Source organism: Bombina bombina, chromosome 6, assembly GCF_027579735.1.
Source record: "Bombina bombina isolate aBomBom1 chromosome 6, aBomBom1.pri, whole genome shotgun sequence".
Taxonomy (NCBI): Eukaryota; Metazoa; Chordata; class Amphibia; order Anura; family Bombinatoridae; genus Bombina; species Bombina bombina.
Window position 1 is genome coordinate 887,213,425 of NC_069504.1, and position 22,167 is coordinate 887,235,591.

A 22,167-nucleotide genomic window follows, 5' to 3' on the forward strand; every position below is an offset into this window, starting at 1 on the left:
AAGTTTAATGAACAAAAACTTTTTTTACTTGCATTTTTCTGCAATCAGTTCTCTGCATTGTTAGCATGTTAGATAATATTGGGTCTGCAGCTATTCTATGCATTTCAATCTGCAGTGATTAATAGGCAGTTTGGCACCTTCACCTCAAGCAGCTGGACAGGAAGATAATAGTGAAGTGGCTGCTGGATAGCTAATGTCTGTTCTGTGTACACAGATCAATTTCAGACCTGTTAAGTTGCATAACTTTGCTGCAAAACAAGCGGACAGCTCCACCTACTGACTATTTTAATTACTGCACATGACTGAAAAAAAAGGTTGTTATTCTGAAACGGCGCAAATTGAACCGGCGTAAAACGAGGGCCACCTGTGTGTGTATATATATATATATATATATATATATGTACACACACACTTTAATCAAATTCCTACTCTAACACATATACAAATATATTAGAGCGTGAAAAATAGATGAACAGATCCAGCTATGAATTTTTCACTTTGCTGCATATTTTCTGTTTTTGAATTGTAATATAGTTCTAAACAAGGAATATCATTGACTCCCTGTGACATATACAAGGAATAAAACACAATTAGTGAGGCTGTGTTTGAGGGGTCAGACAAGCTGTTGTGTTTGCATACACTGTGGCTGGAAAATCTCATAGGAGTGACAGTAAACTTAACTGTAAGTAAGTCAGTGTGTTTTATTTGCAAATTGATCTATCTGATGCAGAATTATTGGTCCAAGGGGCCATAAAGGGGGGTGACTGAGGGGTACAAAATTTAACCCCAAGAGGCTGAAGAATTCCTGTGGAGCCTCGGTCAATAAATACACAAAAGAAATTAGCAGAAATATCTGCAATACATTTCATAGGTGTATGTTACATCCATTTTTTATAATGGTCGGTTTTAATTGTATGGCCATTTGAGTTAAGTTAATATAGATTTTTGGTGTAGCTTCTATTACAACAAATATTGCAATTGATGTATGTATTTGTGTATCTCCATAAAATGGAAAATGTAATTACCTTAAGCTTTAATGTTTTACATCTAATATTCTAATATTTATTTTTAATTGTCCTAAATAATAATAGAAAAAATTCCTCTGGTTTTTTCACTTTTTTTTTGTTTTGTTTTTTTGGGGGGTGGTTTGGGGTGCTTCGGGTTTTTGTGCCTACAGGCACCTGAGATGTAAATCCGCCCTGTCAGCACATGCTGTGTGATCCCTAGCTCAGCTGGATGCATTATAGTATGTATTTAAAATCCTAAAAATGTTTCCTATCCGAGATTCAGAGGGTCTAGTGGGGGCATCATTTTATTGCAGGGGGCTGGGGTCATCATTTTATTGCAGGGGGTGGGGGCTTCATTTTATTGCTGGGGGCATCATTTATTGCAGGGGGGGGGCTCAGGGCATAATTTTATTGCAGGGGTGCTGGGGGTATAAATTTTTTGCTGTGAGCATAATTTTATTGCAGGGGTGCTGGGGGCATCTTTTTTGGCAGCAGGGCTGGGGCATCATTTTATTGCAGGGGGGCTTTATTTTATTGCCTTGGGCATCATTTATTGCAGTAGGTCTGGGGGCATCATTTATTGCAGGGGGCTCAGGGCATCATTTTATTGCAGGAGGGCTGGGGTCATCATTTTATTGCTGAGAGCATCATTTTATTGCAGGGGTGCTAGGGGCATCATCTTATTGAAGCAACGCTGGGGGCATCATTTTATTGCAGTAGGTCTGGGGGCATCATTTATTGCAGGGGGCTCAGGGCATCATTTTATTGCAGGAGGGCTGGGGTCATCATTTTATTGCTGTGAGCATCATTTTATTGCAGGGGTGCTGGGAGCATTATGTTATTGCAGGGGGCTGGGGGCTTAATTTTATTGTCTGGGAGCATCATTTATTGCAGTGAGACTGGGGACATAATTTATTGCAGGGGGACTCAGGGCATCATTTTTATTGCAGGGGGTTGGGGGCATCATTTTATTGCTGTGAGCATCATTTTATTGCAGGGGTGCTGGGGGAATCATTTTATTGCAGGGGGGGCTTGGGGCATCATTTATGGCTGGGGGCATCATTTTATTGCAGGGGGCTGGGGGAATCATTTATTGCTGGGGGGTTGGGGCATCATTTTATTGCAGGGGGTCTGGAGGAATCATTTATTGCAGGGGGCTAGGGCATCATTTAAGGCTGGGGTATCAATTTATTGTAGGGGGGCTGGGGGAATAATTTATTTCAGGGGGGCTGGGGCATCATTTAAGGCTGGGAGCATCATTTATGGCTGGGGCATACTTTTTTTGCAGGTGGGCTGGTGGCATCATTTATTACAGGTTGGCTGGTAGCATCATTTATTACAGGGGGGCTGGGGGCATCATTTATTGCTGGGGGCATAATTTTATTGCAGGGGGCTGGGGGAATCATTTATTACAGGGGGGGCTGGAGGCATCATTTATGGCTGGGGGCATCATTTTATTGCAGGGGGGCTGAGGAAATAATTTATTGCTGGGAGGGGGCTGGGGGCATAATTTATTGCAGGGGCTGGGGGCATCATTTTATTGCTGGGGGCTGTGGGCATCATTTATTGCAGGGGGGCTGGGGGCATCATTTATTGCAGGGGGCTGGGGCATTATTTTATTGCAGGGGGGGTTGGGGGCTTCATTTTATTGCTGGGAGCATTGTTTTATTGCAAGGGTGCTGGGGGCATCATTTTATTGCAGTGGGGCTGAGGGCATCATTTTATTGCAGGGGGGCTGGGGGAATCATTTATTGCTGGGGGGCTGGGGACATATACTGAGCATATATAAACATGTATTGTATGTGCAGACCTTTTGTAATGAGGTGCTTAATAATATATACTGTATTGGACTATATTGGACTAGTTAATGATTTTTTTACTAACGCTGGTATTATGAGTCTTGTAGGTATTTCAGTACCGCACACTTTTTGGGCCTTAACGTAACTACCGCAGCTTTCAAAAAGTCTTTTTTCAATAGGACTTCCATAGCGCCGGTATTACGAGTTTGCCTGTCCGGCCAAAAAGTGAGCGGTACAGCCCATAACTACAAGATCCATACTGTAAACTGAAAGTCAGTAGTTATGGGTTTTACACTACAAAGCTGTAACATAAAACTCATAACTAAAGTGCTAAAAAGTACAGTAACACCCATAAACTACCTATTAACCCCTAAACTGAGGCCCTCCCGCATCGTAAACACTCAAATAAAATTATTAACCCCTAATCTGCCGCTCCCAACATCGCCGCCACTATAATAAATATATTAACCTCTAAACCGCCATACTCCCACATCGCAAACACTAGTTAAATATTATTAACCCCTAATCTGCTGCCCCCAATGTCGCCGCCACATACCTACATTTATTAACCCCTAATCTGCCGCCCCTAACATCGCCGCCACCTACCTACATTTATTAACCTCTAATCTTCCGCCCCTAATGTCGCCGCCACTATACTAAAGTTATTAAACCCTAAGTCTAACCCTAACCCTAACACCCACTAACTTTAATGTCATTAAAATAAATCTAAATAAAACCTACTATGAATAACTAAATAATTCATATTTAAAACGAAATACTTACCTGTAAAATAAACCCTAAGCTAGCTACAATATAACTAATAGTTGTATCTAGCTTAGGTTTTATTTTTATTTCACAGTTAAGTTTGTATTTATTTTAACTAGGTAGACTAGTTAGTAAATAGTTATTAACTATTTACTAGCTACCTAGATAAAATAAATACAAATTTACCTGTAAAATAAAACCTAACCTGAGTTACACTAAAACCTAACCTTAGACTACAATTAAATAAATTACATTTATTAAATACAATTAACTAAATTACAAAAAAAAAAACCCACTAAATTACACAAAATAAAAAAGAAATGATCAAATATTTAAACTAATTACACCTAATCTAATAGCCCTATCAAAATAAAAAAGCCCCCCCAAAATAAAAAAAACCTAGCCTAAACTAAACTGCCAATAGCCCTTTAAAGGGCCTTTTGCTGGGCATTGCCCCAAAGAAATCAGCTCTTTTACCTGTAAAAAAAATACAAACAACCCCCCAACAGTAAAACCCACCACCCATACAACCAAACCCTAAGCTAAAAATAAAACCCACCCAATAAACCCTTAAAAAAACCTAACACTAACCCCCGAAGATCCACTTACAGTTTTTGAAGACCCGACATCCATCGTCAACGAAGCCCGGAGAAGTCTAAATCCAAGCGTCAAGAATTCCTCAACGAAGCCGGGAGAAGTCTTCATCCAAGCGACAAGAACAGCCAATAGAATGCGAACCCAATCCTATTGGCTGATTGGATCAGCCAATAGGATTGAAGCTCAATTCTATTGGCTGATTGCATCAGCCAATAGGATTTTTTCACCTTTAATTCCGATTGGCTGATAGAATTCTATCAGCCAATCGGAATTCAAGGGACGCCATCTTGGATGACGTCACTTAAAGGAACCTTCATTCGAGAAGAGCCGTAGAAAGAAGAAGAGGATGTTCCGCGCCGGATGTCTTGAAGATGGAGCCGCTTCGCGCCGGATGGATGAAGATAGAAGATGCCGTCTGGATGAAGACTTCTGCCCGTCTGGAGAACCACTTCTTGCCGCTTGGATGAAGACTTCTCCCGGCTTCATTGAGGACTTCTTGCCGCTTGGATAAAGACTTCTCCCGGCATCGTTGAGGATGGATGTCAGGTCTTCAAAAACTGTAAGTGGATCTTTGGGGGTTAGTGTTAGGTGTTTTTAAGGGTTTATTGGGTGGGTTTTATTTTTAGCTTAGGGTTTAGGCAGAAAAAGAGCTAAATGCCCTTTTACGGGCAATGCCCATACAAATGCCCTTTTCAGGGCAATGGGGAACGTAGGTTTTTTTTAGTTAGGATTTTATTTGGGGGGTTTGGTTGTGTGGGTGTGGGTTTTACTGTTGGGGGGTTGTTTGTATTTTTTTTTTTACAGGTAAAAGAGCTGATTTCTTTGGGGCAATGCCCCGCAAAAGGCCCTTTTAATGGCTATTGGCAGTTTAGTTTAGGCTAGGGTTTTTTTTTTTATTTTGGGGTTTTTTTTTTATTTTGATAGGGCTAATAGATTAGGTGTAATTAGTTTAAATATTTGATAATTTCTTTTTTATTTTGTGTAATTTAGTGGGGTTTTTTTTGTAATTTAGTTAATTGTATTTAATAAATGTAATTTATTTAATTGTAGTCTAAGGTTAGGTTTTAGTGTAACTCAGGTTAGGTTTTATTTTACAGGTAAATTTGTATTTATTTTAGCTAGGTAGCTAGTAAATAGTTAATAACTATTTACTAACTAGTCTACCTAGTTAAAATAAATACAAACTTAACTGTGAAATAAAAATAAAACCTAAGCTAGATACAATGTAACTATTAGTTATATTATAGCTAGTTTAGGGTTTATTTTACAGGTAAGTATTTAGTTTTAAATAGGAATTATTTAGTTATTCATAGTAGGTTTTATTTAGATTTATTTTAATTACATTAAAGTTAGTGGGTGTTAGGGTTAGACTTAGGGTTTAATAACTTTATTATAGTGGCGGCGACGTTGGGGGCGGAAGATTAGAGGTTAATAAATGTAGGTAGGTGGCGGCGATGTTAGGGGCGGCAGATTAGGGGTTAATAAGTGTAATGTAGGTGTCGGCGGTGCCGGGGGTGGCAGATTAGGGGATAATAAGTGTAATGTAGGTGGTGGCGACATTGGATGCGGCAGATTATGGGTTAATAAGTGTAGGTGGGTGGCGGCGACGTTGGGGGCGGCAGATTAGGGGTTAATAAGTGTAGGTAGGTGGCGGTGACATTGGGGTCGGCAGATTAAGGGTTAATAAGTGTAATGTAGGTGTTGGTGATGTCGGGGGTGGCAGATTAGGGGTTAATAAGTATTTTGATAGGGCTATTAGATTAGGTGTAATTAGTTTAAATATTTTATAATTTCTTTTTTATTTTGTGTAATTTAGTGGGGTTTTTTTTTGTAATTTAGTTAATTGTATTTAATAAATGTAATTTATTTAATTGTAGTCTAAGGTTAGATTTTAGTGTAACTCAGGTTAGGTTTTATTTTACAGGTAAATTTGTATTTACTTTAGCTAGGTAGCTAGTAAATAGTTAATAACTATTTACTAACTAGTCTACCTAGTTAAAATAAATACAAACTTAACTGTGAAATAAAAATAAAACCTAAGCTAGACACAATGTAACTATTAGTTATATTGTAGCTAGCTTAGGGTTTATTTTACAGGTAAGTATTTCGTTTTAAATAGGAATTATTTAGTTATTCATAGTAGGTTTTATTTAGATTTATTTTAATTACATTAAAGTTAGTGGGTGTTAGGGTTAGGGTTAGACTTAGGGTTAGGGTTTAATAACTTTAGTATAGTGGCGGCGACGTTGGGGGCGGAAGATTAGAGGTTAATAAATGTAGGTAGGTCGCGGCGATGTTAGCTGCGGCAGATTAGGGGTTAATAGATGTAAGGTAGGTGTCGGCGGTGCCGGGGGTGGTGGATTAGGGGTTAATAAGTGTAATGTAGGTGGCAGCGACATTGGGGGTGGCAGATTAGGGGTTAATAAGTGTAGGTGGGTGGCAGCGACATTGGGGGTGGCAGATTAGGGGTTAATAAGTGTAGGTAGGTGGCGGTGACATTGGGGGCAGCAGATTAGGGGTTAATAAGTGTAATGTAGGTGTTGGCGATGTCGGGGGTGGCAGATTAGGGGTTAATAAGTATAATATAGGTGTCGGCGATGTCGGGGGCAGCAGATTAGGGGTGTTTAGACTCGGGGTTCATGTTAGGGTGTTAGGTTTGAACATAAATTTAGTTTCCCCATTGGAATCAATGGGGCTGCGTTATGGAGCTTTACACTCCTTTATTGCAGGTGTTAGGCTTTTTTTCAGCCGGCTCTCCCCATTGATGTCTATGGGGAAATTGTGCACGAGCACGTAAAACCAGCTCACCGCAGCGCTGGTATTGGAGTGCGGTATGGAGCTCAATTTTGCTTTACGCTGCAATATTGCCCGCTAACGCCGGGTTTTTGCAAACCTGTAGTACCAACACTGTAGGGAGGTGAGTGGTGACAATAACTTGCAAGTTAGTACCGAGCAGCTCATACCGCAAAACTCGTAATCTAGCCGTATATTAGCCTTTTATCTGCTGAACTAGGAAGCAGTGATCTTATAAATAAATACAAGTCTGTGACTGTGTGACAAGCAATTTAGAAATGGTCTGGCCTTAGGCAAATATATTTTTAAATCATTAACCATTCCATTTCTAAACTGGCTCTTTTATGTTAAATGGAACCAAATAGTTTAAAAACACTTGACTTCATATTGAAACCTATATGTTCAACAGATTGAAAAGAAAAGGTTAAAAATCTTGATTGCTTTCAGATTGAATATTTATCAGTTTCTGTTTGAATTGAATTGAATTTTGCTGGAAAATTCATGTCCGTGTTTCCTCTGGTCACAATGCTCTTTATTCTCTTTGTATCTTTATTTGAAAAGCAAACATTTAAGCTTAAAAATTCGCCCATTTTTGGTTCAGCACCTGGGTAGAGTAGGGGGCCTCTTTGCCCTTAAATGCCTGGGCCTCTTTTTGGTCCCAGTCCGGCCCTGCTCTCCCCCTCTCTTTCTCTCTCCCCCCTCTCTCTCTCCCCATCTCTTTCTCCCCCCCCCTCTCTCTCTCTCTCCCCCCTGTCTTTTGCTCTCTCCCCCTCTTTTGCTATCTCTCTCTCTCTCCCTCTATTTTGCTCTCTCTCCCTCTCCCCCTCTCTCTCTCTCCCCTCTCTCCCCCCCCCTCTCTCTCTCTCTCTCTCTCTCTCTCTCTCCCCCTCTCTTTTGCTCTCTCCTCCCTTTCTTTTGTGCTCTCTCCTCCCTCTCTTTTGCTCTCCCTCCTCCCTCTCTTTTGCGCTCTCTCCCCCCTCTTTTGCTCTCTCTCTCCCCCCTCTCTTTTGCTCTCTCTCTACCTCCTCTCTCCCCCCCACTCTCTCCCCCCTCTCCCCCCTTTTTCCCCTCTCTTTTGCTCTATTCCCCCCTCTCTCTTTCCCCCTCTCTTTCCCCCTCTCTCTTTTGCTCTCTCTCCCCCTCTTTTTGCTCTCTCTCCCCCCTCTCTTTCTCTCTCCCCCTCTCTTTTGCTCTCTCTCTCTCTCCCCCTCTCTCCCCCCCCCTCTCTCTCTCTCTCTCTCTCCTCCTCTCTTTTGCTCTCTCTCCCCCCTCTCTGTTGCTCTCCCTCCCCCCTCTCTTTTGCGCTCTCTCTCTCCCCCTCTTTTGCTCTCTCTCTCCACCTCTCTTTTGCTCTCTCTCCCCCCTCTCTTTTACTCTCTCTCTCGCCCTCTCTTTTGCTCTCTCTCCCCCCTCTCTTTTGCTCTCTCTCTCCCTCCTCTCTCTCCCCCTGCTCTCTCCCTCCTCTCTCTCCCCCTGCTCTCTCCCCCCTCTCTTTTGCTCTATTCCCCCCTCTCTCCCTCCTTTCTCTTTTGCTCTCTATCCCCCTCTTTTGCTCTTTCTCGCCCCCTGTCTTTCTCTCTCTCCCTCTCTTTTGCTCTCTCTCTTTCCCTCCCCCTATTTTTCTTTCTCCCCCTCTCTTTTGCTCTCTCTTACCTCTCTTTTGCTCTTTCCCCTATCTTTTGCTCTTTCCCCTCTCTTTTGCTCTTTCCCCTCTCTTTTGCTCTTTCCCCTCTCTTTTGCGCTCTCTCCCCTCTCTTTTGCTCTCTCTCCCCTCTCTTTTGCTCTTTCCCATCTATTTTGCTCTCTCCCCTTCTCTTTCTCTCTCCCCCCTCTCTTTTGATCTGTCTCTCTCGCATGGGCGCGACCGCGCCCGGCCCGCCACGCCAGACCTCACCCATGCCACACCCGCTTACGTCTGACCACGCCCACCCACGCCGCGGGAAGCAGATCAGGTAGACTCTAAGTCCAGGTGTGTTTGTCCTCGCTCTGTCTCTACTGCGCATGACAGCTTTGATCAAACACACTTGGCCTTTTATATTATAGGATATATATATAAGGGCATTTGTGGCACTTGTAGAAAATTAACCAGAGATCTGATCTCTAGTTAATTTTCTGAACGCTAATTGTACAGGAACGCAATAATTTAACGTGCCACATGTAATCGAGACCAAAGTGTTTACTGTCCCTTTAAATGTGTAACACTATAATGTGGGCAACAGTATTGACATAGGCCTAGGTTACAAGTGAAGCTCTACGGATAGCACAAGGTGTGGTTTCAATATCACTGGCCCATGCTCATTGGAGCCTATGGAACCACACTCTCGTGAGCGCAATGCTTCCTAGCAATATGAACGCAAGCTTGCGTTCACATTGTGCTTTACTTGCAATACCAGCGATATTTAGCGCTCCACTTGTAATCTAGCCCATTGTAATTACAAGACATTTCTGTTGTGTTGCTATAGAATAACACCAGCCAAGTTTTAACTTTTTTTTTTTTTAAACAAATTAACATCCTTTTTACTGCAATAATGTTTTAGTAGCCAAACTCCACCCTGCATTTGCATTATTTGGAGGAGCCAGTCTAGACTTTAGTCCACAGAGAAGGCTAAACACTGTCATAAAGTTAGTATAACGTATAGTTTGCGGTTGTTATCTGATAAAGTAAATTAGGGAGAGATATGTAGCTGAGTTAGCCTTGAGAAGTCAGCAGGGTGCATTTCAAGTTCTGCAAAGCTGTTTCATTACACATAATATTTTATTTTAAAATCTCAAGTTGTTTATTGTCCTTTTAAATTAACATGGAATGAAAAGCTGGATTTTTTCCCCCTCTTCCCATTGGAAATAATAGTTGAATGAATATTAATTTAAAGGGAACTAGTTAAAGGGACAGTCTAGTCAAAATTAAACTTTCATGATACAGCAAATTTGTTTTGTTCTCTTTGTATTGTTTTTTAAAGTTTAACCTAGGTCGTCTCTAACTGATTTTTAAACCATTGAAGGCTGCCTCTTATCTCAGTGCATTTTGACAGTTTTTCACAGTTAGACAACACTAGTTCCTGTGTGTCTTATAGATAACATTGTGCTCACTCCTGTGGAGTTATTTATGAGTCAGCACTGATTGGCTAAACCGCAAGTATATCAAAAGCACTTAGCTAAGGGGGCAGTCTGCAGAGGCTATGATACAAGGTAATCACAGAGGTAATAAGTGTATTAATAACACAGTGTTGGCAATGCAAAACTGGGGAATAATAAAGGGATTGTTTATATGTAAAAGTAATAAAACATTTCAAGTAGACTGTCCCTTTAAATAATATTCAGACTATTGAAAAAGAAGCACAAAGAAAAAGAAAGGCACACAGAAGGATATAGAGAGAAAGTAAGAATAACTGAGAGGCAAAAGATGCAGAAACAGAGTTGGGGTAAAGAAAAGGAAGGGTGAAAAGGACTTGGGAAATATGGAAGGACAAAGAGAGGGCTGCAGGCAAGAGAAACACAATAGGAAACAACAGATAGAGAGAGGGTTCCAGGCTCCAAGTGATTAAAGGGCAGCCAGAAAACCACTTCCTTAAAGTGACAGGATAACAGATATGAAGGCAAGATAAATGTGCCCAGACAGGCACACAGTTCTGAATAAAAGTTCTGGTTCTGGCTGCTGGTAAGATTAGGAAGAAGGTTTCAGGCTGCTGTGACAGCCTGGGCAGCTGCTTTCCCTTTCTCTTTCCCTTATGCTCCATCACTGTAACACGTCCTGAATGAAATCTAGTCAGGTAAATTTAACAATCTGAGTGTAAAACCAATCTTCACAAAACAACTTGTTATGTCGACAAAACAGTTTTGTTATGTTGACAAATCAAGTTGTTATGTTGACAAAACAAGTTGCTATGTCAACAAAACAAGTAAAGTTCTTTGTTCTCTTTCTAGCCTTATTTGAAAAGCAGGAATGCAAAGCTTGGGAGCAGGCCCATTTTTGGTTCAGCACCTGGGTTGCGCTTGCTGATTGGTGGCTAAATGTAGCTACCAATAAGCAAGCACTATTGATTGGATAGATTTGTGGGATTTCGTTAATAAGTTTATGGTTTATAGTTCTTTTTGTTCATTTCTTATTGTTTTGTTTTCTTCAATGTTTATTAAGATTAATGCTAAACTGTTTTGGGTTTATGTTGACATCAGAATGGACGGTATGAACTTGGTGAGAAAGGATATTCATTTGTCTCATCACTAACTCATTTAAAACATACAAGCAGAAATAACTTCTACTCCACCTGAAACAGTTTTACATGTAAAAACCGTTATCACCAATATAGTTATCATAGGATATCTGCATGATTTGGAAGAGAGTTACTGCTCTCACTATGGAAAAACTATATTGAAGCTTGAAATATCCTTTACTGTCGCATATTGGGCATCATAAAAACTTGACATAACCATTTGACATTACATGCATATCTTAGTATTATACTGAGACTTGTACATCTTTTATAGTTGACCCCACTCTTCTAATAAAATGCCATTAGATATTGCCACTTCGTTTATATGAAAACTATTTAATTAGAAGTGAATTTAGGCTAGATTATCTGTACTGCCTAGGTCCATTACTAGACTTGAACAAGAACACAGTAACATTTGGAGTGACTCTATTCTTGAATAGACAGTGGTGTCTATGTCATATGTCATATTTTCCCCTTAATATATCCAAACAACTGAGTGAGGTGCATCTATTACAAACGTCATTATGACTTTAATTGTTTTAGCATTGTACTCATTCATCAATATAATACAGCTTAATATATGTTCTGGTACAGGCAGCTCTCCAGATCTTGTTTTTTATATAGGTTTAGTTTTAGTTGAGTTTATCTTAATTATAAAAATCCAACAATGAGGTTACATAAGATGTCTATAGTAGTATATCACCTGTGTGACATATCTTCAAATTTTGGTATTAGAACACATATTTTATGTTAACTCTGTGTACTCTAAACTACATTGTAATATTGCGTCACTGTAGTACTTTTCTTTAATTGCCCTGTGTGGTATAATGATATGTACATTGTATATCTGTACTCATTGTAAGTCATAAATAAAAAGTAAAAAAAAAAAAAAACACTGAACACTTTAATCAATCAGTATGGCTAAATTATGATAGTAGTATTTAATGTACTTGTTTTTGGGATCGATCTTAGTGGGTGGGGCTATGTAAATGGGCGGGGCTATGCTACAAAGTGTCCCTGAAAATAATTTCAAATGTTGGCAACTATGATCTTGGACATTTGTGGCAGCCTGTGTGCGTGCATTTATCTGTATGTGTGTGCACGTGGTGCTTGTATATGTGCAAATGTGGTTGTTTATGGGTGCATATGGATGCAGTGAATGTGAGTGTGGGTTCTTGTGTGTTTGCACGTGTACATTAGTAGCAGCAGCTTGTGTGCTTGTGCGTCTGTACTTATCTATATATGTGTGTGTATGTATGCACGTGGATGTCTGTTGAAACTTGTCAGAGTGTACTGATTTGTTGCAAACAAAAGAGAAAAGAAGGTTGGCGCTTACCACTTCCAGAGATCCGTGCATTCAGGTTGCGTTCGCTTCAGCGTAGGCACATGTCCTTCGTCCGGTGATGCTTCCTGGAGCTCTGGTCCTAACGCCTCCGCTTCCGGCGTACACTTATGACGTATGTACCAAACAAACAAAGGAGCCTGGCTAACAGAAAGGATACTTTCACAAATCTTCACCAACCTCTCGGTTCAGGGACATCCATGAAGGGAAAACACACACCGGTCAGTATACTAAAAACAGGATCTTTATTGGAGTGGATAAAAACAAAGTAGGAGACAAGGCTCCATTAAACAGGAGAAAAGGCTACAGCTTGACTGACTGCAGACATGTTTCGCGTGTGTCTACACGCTTGTTCACTGCTGTCTGTCAGCTGTACAATTTGCCTCTATCTAAAGAGGCCTGTCTCAATTAAAATCAAATTTGCATTTAACCCTTTCCCTTCTAGTTTGATTGATGGTACACAGAGTCAGATGAGAAACAAAGTCAGATACTAAGATCATATACATATAAATAGTTAACACTGGAAAGACTAAGAAAAACTCTATATGGGTAAATATTGGATGTTTTAAGGCTGTATAAGGTTAAAGAGCTCTTAATATTTTCTACAAATATACCTGATTGATGAATTCTTACTTGGATTTATTAAATAAATAAATTAACATCGCTCTCCTTATTAATACCATTAGGGTGACTGGTTTTTAACTCAAAAATCCACTTTGCTTCCTTGAAATTGAGTCTATATTCCCTGTTACCCCCTCTTTTATGTTTCTTCACATAATCAATTGCCTGTATACAAAGCAATGAGGCATCCCCCTGATGCATATTTTTAAAATGTCTTGAGACCGGTGTATCCCTGTCTGGGTCCTCAATGTCTCGTATATGTTCTAGAGCCCTATCTTTGACACAACGTTTCGTTCTACCAACGTATTGGATCTGGCACCCCCTACAGGTCAGGAGATATATGACATGTGTTGATTTACAATTTAGACTAAATTTAATGTCATATTCACGGCCTGTTACTGTAGACTTAAATTTGGTTCCCTCTTTTATGTAGTCACATGTTTTACATCTCTGTGCTTTGCATTTGAAGAACCCTAATCTATTAGGTAACCATGTTTTTTTATGTACAAAGGGTAAATCAGATGGGGCTACCATATTCCCAATGGTGAGACCCTTTCTTGATACAAATTTGCAGCCTTCTCTTGTGATCTCTTCTAAACCTGAGTCTACAGCTAAGATGGGTAAACTCTCCTTTATAATGTTGCAAATTTTATTGAACTCCAGACTGTAGGGGGTGCTAAAGACAATTTTATTTTTTGTAATTTTTCCCTTTTTGTATTTGTCTCCGTGCTGGTTTTTGTATTTTAAGAGATTTTCCCTAGGTATTCGATCTACCTCCTCTTTTGTTCTTTTTAATAGTGGCTCTGGATACCCTCTTTCTATTAATCTATTTTCCAAGATTTTGCATTGAGTATCATAGTTTTGTTCATTTGAACATATTCGTCTGGTTCTCAGGAACTGACCTTTTGGAATTGCCTTCTTGACATGTCTAGGGTGACACGATTTATAATTTAAAATTGTGTTGCCACCTGTGGGTTTCCTATATACTGTAGTATTTATTATATTTGCTTCTGGATCCACCACCAACTCCAAATCCAAGAATTTAATGGTGGTCCTGTTATACTCTGCTGTGAATTTTAAATTCATATCATTGGAATTGATATTCCTGATGAAATTTTGTATGGATGTTTCATCTCCATTCCACACCACCAACAAGTCATCAATGTACCTTCCATAGTATACAAAATGTTCCTTTAGAGGATTGCCATCTCCATAGACGTGGCACGCCTCCCACCAACCCATGAACAGGTTGGCATAGGAGGGGGCAAATTTTGCCCCCATGGCAGTGCCACGCCTCTGGAGATAGCAGTCCCCCTCAAAGATGAAAAAATTATGTTGTAACAAAAATTCTATAGCTGTAAGTAAAAAATAAATAATATCTTTGCTATAGTTAGAAAAATTATTCAGAAAATAAGATACTGCCGTCAGACCTAGGTGGTGTGGAATGGAAGTGTACAAAGATGTAACATCAATTGTAAGAAACCTATAGGATTCCTGCCACTTAATTTGATTTACTTTATTTAATACCTGGGTTGAGTCTCTGATGTAACTCATTAGTGTCCCCACTAATGGTTGTAGATAACAATCAACCAATTCAGATAATGGTTCGAGAAGGGAGCCCACCCCCGATATGATGGGTCTACCGGGGGGATTTAAGTTGTCCTTATGTAGTTTAGGAACAAAATAGAAAATGGGCGTTTGTTTTTATCCACTCCAATAAAGATCCTGTTTTTAGTATACTGACCGGTGTGTGTTTTCCCTTCATGGATGTCCCTGAACCGAGAGGTTGGTGAAGATTTGTGAAAGTATCCTTTCTGTTAGCCAGGCTCCTTTGTTTGTTTGGTATGTACTGATTTGTTGGTGCCTATTTTTGTGCACATAGTAACTGGCTTTGTGCATGTGGGTGTCTGTGTGTTACCATGTGGTTTCTGGTTTGCACAAATGGTTGTATAATATGAAACCTAATACTAGGGATGCCACTTCGGCCATGTTTTCCTGGACACATGAGTTACACATGCTGTAGGGTTTGCAGGGAGGAACATGCTGTTCATCAGCACTATTCATGTGATGTCCAGATGCACAATACATGTTCCGCTCTGCTTACCCTGCAGCATGTGTAACACATAAGTGTCCTGGAAAACATGGCTGATGTGGCAACCCTACCTAATACAGGTGTAAAATATTCAGCTACTTCCGGTCCATGGGTTTGATCCAGTGTCTCATCTGGGCATATAACTGTCAGGTATTCAGGATCATAGGTCTGATCATGTGCTGGGTTTAATAAACATATCACTTCCTATAATGTCATGCCTGCATAATTATTTATGCTAATTAATGGTGGCAACTCTACATGTTCCTCCCTGTAAACTCTGCACCATGTGTAACTCATAATCATCCAGGAAAACATGGCCGTGGTGGCAACCCTAATACCATTACATATACAACCAACCCTGATTAATTAGTTTGCTAAGGTGCTAATGCTATCAATGGGTTGGTTAAAGGAATAGGAAAATCAAATTGAATCTTTCACAATACAGATAATTTTAATAAAATTTTGAATTAACTTCTATATTCAAATGTACTTTGTTTTCTTGGTATCCGTTGTTGAAAAAGAACAACTGGTGATTGGTGCCTGCACACATTTGCCTCTTATGACTGGCTCACTAGATGTGCTCAGCTAGCTCCTAGTAGTGAATTGCTGCTCCTTCAGCAAAGGATAACAAGAGACTGAAGCAAATTTAATAGCAAAAGTAAATGGAAAGTTGTTTAAAATTGCATGCTGTATATGAATCAGAAAGCAAAAATGTAGGGTTTCATGTCCCTTTAAAAATAAATAAAAACATTTAGCGTAAATAAATTTTAAAGCAACTGTAAATGTGATTTTTTTCCCTCTCATAAAGATATAGTTAATCACAAAGTGGGCAACAGCTCTTTTATTAATAATCTTATTTGCCTGATTATATAATAAATTATATTTTAAAAGTCCCTTCATGGATGCAGCTGATTGATCACAAAACAGGTAATGTGTAACAGACATACTGTATATAGTTTTCAAAACATTTAGAAAAAAGGTAGATTTTCCCAAAAGGTAGATTTTGAATGCTCGCAGTGCTTCCCAACCGCGGTCCTCAAGTACCCCCAACAGGCCTGGTTTTCATTATAGCTGAACTAGAGCACAGGTGAAGTAATCAGCTGAGGGATGAGAGCAGGTTGGTTACTGATCAGCTGATTACTTCACCTGTGCTCTAGTTCAGCTATAATGAAAACCAGGCCTGTTGGGGGTACTTGAGGACCGCGGTTGGGAAACACTACTCTAGAGGACTTCTAAGTACTAATAAGTTGATCACAAGATTTTTGTGCATTTCCCATTTTTTCCCCCCAGTGGACAGTGATAATATGCAAATAAAACAGGAATTTTGCATTTCAACCCAAAGATATTTGAAAATTGAGATATCAATAAGTACATGTTTAGGTCTCTTTATCTTTATTACACTCAAATGCAGATCCCAACAACAAACTTCACAAAAATACAAACCCACATGCCAATACAGTTTGGGTAATGTGGGCATTCCTATACTAAAGCATAAAATGTATGCATAGTAAAATCCTAGAATCCTCATAATATGGGTCTACCAGTATTTCACAAGACTGTTGTGTGATGGTCTCAAGTTAAAAGAAATGTAAAATAAATAAATATAAAAGCTTAGTACATATATCAAATAATAAATCACAAAAGTAAAGCCCATCTCACTGAAGTATTGGCACCCCTGATCTACACAGTGCAGGCAGCAACAACCTGACCCTCCCTTCTACAGCTTTTCTGTGATATAAACGTATTCATTTCTTACCGTTGTTTTATATCTCTCTGTTTTCTCACTATTCCAGAACAGCACGCCAAAAATGTTCTCTAAAAGTCTCTGCCTGTGCTTCCTCTCTTCTAGCACAGCATACCTGAAAATCCTTATATCGCTCTCTTTCTTGTGTGAGCCCTGCTAATCCTTATATCGCTCTCTTTCTTGTGTGAGCCCTGCTAATCCTTATATTGCTCTCTTTCTTGTGTGAGCCCTGCTAATCCTTATATCGCTCTCTTTCTTGTGTGAGCCCTGCTAATCCTTATATCGCTCTCTTTCTTGTGTGAGCCCTGCTAATCCTTATATCGCTCTCTTTCTTGTGTGAGCCCTGCTAATCCTTATATCGCTCTCTTTCTTGTGTGAGCCCTGCTAATCCTTATATCGCTCTCTTTCTTGTGTGAGCCCTGCTAATCCTTATATCGCTCTCTTTCTTGTGTGAGCCCTGCTAATCCTTATATCGCTCTCTTTCTTGTGTGAGCCCTGCTAATCCTTATATCGCTCTCTTTCTTGTGTGAGCCCTGCTAATCCTTATATCGCTCTCTTTCTTGTGTGAGCCCTGCTGTGTACAGTACAGCAGGAAGTTGTTTAGGAGGTAGGAGTGTTTGTTTACATTTTATTCTTATCAAATAATTATAATACCTGCTGATGTGTAGCGGAACATATGTGTGAGCAGGGATAGGTGAAGTCATTGAATCAGGTAGATTTTTTTTTCTGAGAGGCGTTTGCTGAGGAGGGGGAGTTTATATTATTGTAGTTGAAGGCAGCATGGGAGTGGCAGGGTGGACTTTACACTATTTCTCAATAGCAAGGAACTGAACGTATAAGGCAGCAAAGTCTCCTGAAACGTAATGAAGGGCCTGTGCAATCTATAGGTAGTGAAAATCTCTGGTTATTATTGTCATGTTTCTTGTGTGGGTATTTAGCAGTAGGAATAAGCACTACTTGATAGTAGGTACACAGATCAGGTCTTTATTCAGCTCAGATGTAAGCAACAACACTAACTAACTAAATAAGAAAACTAACATAAAGAAGATGGCTGCTGATCATAGAGTTCCCTCCCAGCTCCAGGGTGTCTTTTCTTAAAGTAACAGTATACCACATCTCCCCAACTACTTCCAAATCCCCTCTTAACATTTAACACATCTTAATAACAAAGAAACAATACAAATGTGCTCCAATAGCTGAATATACTTTATCCTACATCATAATCTTTTAGTCTCTCTGGAGGGTGTATTGCCCTTCCAGCTCGTGATGTTTTGTGTCCAGCTTCTGCAGACTGTATCGGGACAAATTCTCCTTGGTTTGCATCTGAACCTGGCACTTCAGTCTCTGAGTCAGTATTGTGAGTAATTGGCGACTCTTCTCCTTTTTTCAGGTACAAGTACCTGTGGCTCTGAGTGCTCTTGTTCATATGTGTAATTCATCCGGAGATGACGCCGGTTTCTCCTGTACTGTCTGCCATCATTTGTTTTAACTACATATGATCTTGGCTCAGAACCAACAGATGATATCTATGCAGGCTGCCAACCCGCTGATGTCTCCATACGCACTGCATCCCCTTTTTGGAAGGCTTGCAGTGGCTTAGCACCATGATCATAATATACTTTCTGCCTATGCTGTAGCTCCCTCAATTTTTGGTGTGCATTCTTAGGGATCTGGGGCTTTAATGCATGAGCTGCAACTGGTAACTTGGTTCTCAGTGTCCGACCCATTAAAAGTTGTGCTCGGGAATAGGCCATTCCAGTGATTGGAGTATTGTGCAATTCTAGAAGCGCAATATGAGCATCTACCCCCGATTCCCATGTTTTTTGGAGCATGAGTTTAATTGTTTTTACAGTTCTTTCTGCCAGTCCATTTGATTGGGGGTAACCAGGACTAGAATGAGTAAACTTAATACCCCATTGTGCAGCAAATGCCTTCATCTCAGCACTGGCAAAGGGTACATGGTCACTGATAACTTCTATTGGGATGCCATGTCTACTAAATGTTGCTTTCAGCTTTGCAATTACTGTTGTTGCAGTTTTATCAGACAACTTTAGTACTTCAGGATACTTGGAAAAATAGTCTACTGTTACAAGAAATGACGATCCCTTCCACTCAAAAATGTCCACTGCCAGTTTTTGCCAAGGCAGGTGAGGAATTTTGTGTGACAGTAATGGTTCCTTTTGATTCGCTGGTAGGTGACTAGCACAAATCATGCAGATCTCTACCATCTGTTGTATGTCCTTGGACATGCTGGGCCAGAACAGGATCATCCGAGCCCGCATTTTGGTTCTCTGTATACCTTGATGGCACTCATGCAGACTTTCTAGAATTTTCCTGCGAGCATTCCGAGGAACTACAATCTTTTCACCCAGCAATAAGAGACCATCTTCCATGCAGAGCAAGTGCCTAAATTGCCAAAATGACTGCATGGAGTTGCCTTTTTCTTTGTGGCCAACCTTCAGACAGAAGTTGTTGAAGTTTGTTTAAGTCTGCATCTTCTGCCATGGAAGTTTGTAAATAAAATAAAATCTTAGTCCCAATAGAGTCTGATGATGACAGTGTATAGACGACCCTTTCTTCTGATAAACTGTCCTCTTCTTGTCCTGGTGGATCCACAGGGGCCCTGAAAAGAGTATCAGAAATAAACATATCACGCCCAGGAGTATAAATGATGCTTAGGTTGTATCGTTGCAGTTGTAAGAGCATTATTTGGAGTCTTGCTGGTGCTTTGCTCAATGGTTTAGTGAGGATCGATTCAAGAGGCTTGCGGTCAGAATGTACTGTAACTGCTCTGCCGAATATAAACTGGTTAAACTTTTTTGTAGCATATACAATAGCCAATAGTTCTTTCTCAATCTGGGCATAATTTTGCTCTGTGGCAGTCATTGCTCTCGATGCATATGCTATAGGGCAATTGTCTTGAAGTAAGCAAGCTCCAAGGCCTGATTTAGATGCTTCTGCCTGAATCACCACTGCTTTTGCTGGGTCAAAAAATCTTAATACTGGAGCCTCAATCAGTGCCTGCTTTAAAGACTGTACTGCTTTAATATGCTCTGGACCCCACTGACAAACAATATCATTGCAAAGTAACTTTCTCAAAGGAGCATTAATCTCTGCCTCCCCTGGTATATATTGTGCCAGATAACGGACAATGCCCAAAAATCTTTGCAGCCCTTTTTTGTCCTCTGGGTCAGGCATTTTGCTAATTGCTTGGACTTTCTCTACATCAGGTTGAACTCCAGCAGGGGTGATGACATGTCCCATATACCGAACTTCTGATACTTTGAATTGGATTTTATCTGGATTGAACTTAATGTTCTGTTCTAATACCCTGTTTATCACCTGGCTCAGGATCTGATCATGTTCTTCATCTGATGATGCAGCAATAAGCATATCATCAGCTATGGTATGCACACCTGGGATGTCCCCAAAAATCTCCATATTTTTCTGCCGAAATACTTCACTGGCTGACTTTATCCCAAATGGCATCCTCCAAAATCTAAAGCACCCCTATGGGGAGTTGAAAGTGCATAGTTCTGAGGACTCTTTGTCTAATTTAACTTGCCAGTAACCATCCTTTTCATCTAAGATGGTGAATATGGTTTTCCCGGCCAGTTGACTCTGTACATCCTCTGCAGTAGGGATATTGAAGTGATGACGCTTTATAGCCTTGTTAAGATCATGAGGGTCCAAACATACCCTCAGAGTACCATTTTTCTTTTCTGTTACAACAAGGCTATTCACCCAATCAGTGGGAGTGTGTACTTTAGCAATGATCTGATCCTTTTCTAACTGCATTAGAGTCTCTTTAAGCTTGCCCAGTATTGCAAATGGGATTTTCCTGCAGCCATGTATGACTGGAGCAACACTTTGGTCCAAATAGATGTGGTAAGTTCCTTTAAATTGCCCAATTCCTTGAAATGCATCAGGGTAACGTTTTACCAGATCATCTTTTGTATAGAGTTTTCGTGTAGATATTGTGTGAACTTTGCGAAGTAAATCCAGTTCCTGGCATGCTGCTTTTCCTAATAATGGAAGTGAGGAGCATCGCGTAATAAAGAATTCCAGCTCTGCTGTATGTGTGGGGGTGGCTGCAGTGAGATGCACCATACCTTCTGGACGGATTTTGGAACCCCCTTAAGCAATTAACATAGTGTTAGTATTTCTGATGCAGAACTGTGCAGGGATAGGTAGCACATTTGCCTCAGCACCAGTATCCAGTTTAAAGTTAATGGGTGCACCATTGATTTGCATTTCAGAGAACCATGCAGAATGTTTTAGTTCTTGTCTTACATCTTTCAATATTGCTCCTATAAATAAAGTCTCAACTGTTTTTACTCTGTCACACTCCTGGCCATGTGATTTACAGCATTTTGCAAAATGATTCCTTTTGTGACAAGTGTAACAAACACACCCAAATGCTGGGCATCTTTAAGGTGGGTGTACCCCATCACACCTAGGGTACACATTCATTTTTTGCTCAGAACATGCACTAGAGTGAGGTTTGTTCTTGCTGCCTCTAGTAGACTCTGCTTGGCTAGTGAGTGTGGGTTTGTAATGTAAAGCATGAATAGCCTGGTAGGAACTTGCTGGTGTGTTTGCAGCCATAACCTGAACCTGGAATTTAGTAGCTTCAGCAGCCTGACATATCTCCACTGCCTTTTTTAGTGTAAGGTCAGTCTCTCTGAGCAAACATTCTTTAAGTCTGGTATCTGTAACACTGAATACTAATTTGTCTCTTAACATGTCATCAAGTATTGCACCAAACTCACAATCTCTGGCTTTTATTATGCACTGCCCCTCATAATATGAATGTGACCAAAACTGATGTTGCTCAAACACAACATTTTTCTTTGGAGTACAATGCTCCCTGACAGCACTAAGTCTAAGGTTCTGTCAGCAGGCAGGGCTGGTTCTAAAGTGTTGTAAATCTCTTGGCCTTCCCCACCCAAAACATGCAGGGCTATGGCAATGTGAGTTGTCTGCTCTTTTTTATAAAGTTCAACTGCCTCAGCCTAAAATAAAAATCTTTGCTCCCATCTTCTCCAGTTTTCACTTACATTTCCTGTGAATTGTAGAGGGTCTGGTGCTCTGAACATCTCCATGTTCCAACTGTGAATAAAGTCCTTGTTACAATCTCTTTAGAAGGAATAAGCACTACTTGATAGTAGGTACACAGAGCAGGTCTTTATTCAGCTC

General features: G+C 40.2%; 2 protein-coding genes across 9 annotated transcripts in view; one reads left to right on the forward strand and one right to left on the reverse strand.

The window, feature by feature from the left end:
- LOC128663867 (phospholipid scramblase 3) overlaps positions 1–17,563 on the reverse strand; it is a 95,340-nt gene extending 77,777 nt beyond the window's left edge. The window contains exon 1 of the mRNA XM_053718425.1: positions 16,981–17,563. The gene's annotated coding sequence lies outside the window, so the exon portion shown is untranslated. The remainder of the gene's footprint in view (positions 1–16,980) is intronic.
- The window catches only part of LOC128663865 (phospholipid scramblase 3), a 201,994-nt gene that overhangs the window by 12,783 nt on the left and 167,044 nt on the right, over positions 1–22,167 (forward strand). The window lies entirely within an intron of this gene.